Source organism: Dipodomys ordii, unplaced genomic scaffold (assembly GCF_000151885.1).
Source record: "Dipodomys ordii isolate 6190 unplaced genomic scaffold, Dord_2.0 Scaffold5, whole genome shotgun sequence".
NCBI lineage: Eukaryota > Metazoa > Chordata > Mammalia > Rodentia > Heteromyidae > Dipodomys > Dipodomys ordii.
Window position 1 is genome coordinate 29,048,158 of NW_012267221.1, and position 2,422 is coordinate 29,050,579.

Here is a 2,422-nt window from a genome sequence, read left to right on the forward strand (position 1 = left end):
AAAAGTTTTGTAATTCATTAGTGCCATATGTATTTGAAAAGCACTTTGAGTAGTTTAGGAGCTGAGGAATTGTCGGTAGTTTCTTGCACCTCTTCTGTCTTTACACCCCACTCTGATATGAGTGGCATATGCATACTGAGTTTCCCAAGCACATATTTTGGGTGGGTTTCTGTTTGGAAGATTATTCATGCTTCATCTATAACAATTCTTCTCACTAAACAGTCATATTTCCCAAATATGCCATAGTAGTAAGTCCTATTGTCTAATTTTTTTAAAGAGAAGTGTGAGGAAATGAAAAGGCCATTCTGAATCCTTCAGTTGTGCAAGAAAAGTGAACTGCATTGGCCGGGAATCGAACCCGGGCCAACTGCTTGGAAGACAGCTATGTTAACCACTATACCATCAATGCCCGCCCTATTGTCTAATTTTTATTTGTATCTTTTTATAAAAAATTTCACTAATTCATTGGTGCAAGATACCACTTCTGTAGTATATCTCTATTACATTTTCCCTCAATTTATCATTTAATAAGATAAAAATTTCAAAACTTATCCCTATTTATAGCAAGCCTTTATGTGGATGACTAAAAAGTGAGAATGGGAAGTAAAAACTGAAGTAGGAGGTTAACTTATTGGAAGCTTTAACAATCAATAAACAGGTTTGCTGGGCTAATATTCTATTTGAAGGGAAAATGTTTTCATTTATTATGGCAAAGTTGTGAATTTTGGAAAAACTCTCCAGGATGTTTTGGTGACTGACAGCTGAGCAAGGGTATTTCAGAAGGAGACTTCCTCAGACTGATTAAATCTAAGTGCAGAGGTTTCCAAGTGTGTATGCATGTGTGTTAATGCATTCATTTGTCAAGTAATCCAGAGGGATAATGTAAAATTGAGAGAGGTATGTGAAATGAAATTTGGGATGCAGACCCTAAGTATGAAGTTGTTTTAGATGAGTAAATGCTCTGTAAAGTTTTAACAATTTGAGGAGTACTGGCTTTCTGAGTCATCTGGATGATAATGTTGGTCCTGGGTCCATAGAGAGAGGTTTTTTGTTTTTTTGCTAAAGTCCAAAGGAAAAAGAATAGGAGGATTGTTGATAATAACCTTCAGGATCCACCTATCCAAACCAGAGCAAGTATAGTACTTAGGGAAAGCTTTTTTTGCCTTTAGTTTTACTTATTTCCATGGTTACTCAAATCAGCTTTCCTCTCCACTTTTCCCATTCTATGAGATAGTTTTATGTATTTATCATGTATGTATTTATCATGTCACATTCTACATTCCAGGCTAAGTTCCCTAAACTTTCAAGAGATTTTTAAAAATTGGCATTCATTTTCTTTTTGTACTATGAAGTATATTGGTTTTCATAAATGTATAATGTCATGTACCCATAATTACAATATCATGCAGAATAGTTTCACCACCTTAATAGAATCCTCTATGACTCTATGGTAGTCGATTCTCAACTATCTAGGACCCTTGACAACCACTAATCTTTTTGCTGTCCTTATCGTTTTGCTTTGTAAGAATGGGTCATAATTGGAGCTATACAGTATATGGTATTTAATGTTCCTTTGAGTCTCTTTATGTCTTGATAGTTCATTTATTTTTATTGATGAGTAATAATCCTTTGTATAGATTTATTACAGTTTACCTATTCACTTACTTATTGAAAAAGACATCTTAGTTGCTCCCAGATTCTGATGCAGCTTCACATGCACATTTTTGTGTGAAGACCTGTTGTTGATCATATGGTAATCCTATGTTTAGTTACTTAACAGCTTAAACTATATTTATAGTAGCCTTCAAAGTGGCTGTAGGATTTTTCATTTCTCTCAGCAATGAATGAGAATTTCTGTTCTAATACCTGACTTGCCTTTGAATTTTCTTTAAGTTTTTAGGTTTGGATTTTAGGTTTGCTATAGGCATGAACTAATTTCACTATTGTTTGCATGTATAGTATTTTGTTGATGTATGATAAAGAGCATCTTTTCATGTGCTTGCTTTCCCCATTATGTCCTCTGATGAATAGTCTGGTTAGAACTTTTGCTTGTTTATTTTATTTTTGTGCCAGTTAAAGATCTCCAACTTTTATTTGGCTTTGTTGTTCTCTACCATTTGAGTAACAACCCTTGTTTAAAATTTAATTAGAGATGAGCACTCAGACTTGTCTGTCTATGCTGGCTTTGAACTCTGCCCTCCTAGATCTCAGCCTTCTGGTTATCTAGGACTAAAACCATGAGCCACCAGTGTGGCTTCCCAAATTTTTTAATGGAGTTATCAAGTTTCAAAATTATTTTGTATATTTTGAACTCTAGATCTTCATTAGATATATGTTTCATGGTTCATAATTTGATTCCTTTCCAGTGTCCTTTATAGTGTACTTTTAGTTTTAATCACTCAAACTAATCTATTTTCTTTAA

At 33.9% G+C, this 2,422-nt stretch overlaps 1 non-coding gene across 1 annotated transcript; it reads right to left on the bottom strand.

The window, feature by feature from the left end:
• Positions 1-337: 337 nt before the first annotated feature.
• On the bottom strand, positions 338-409 carry Trnag-ucc. The gene has a single exon. It is a non-coding gene; the product is annotated as a tRNA-Gly (tRNA).
• Positions 410-2,422: the final 2,013 nt, after the last annotated feature.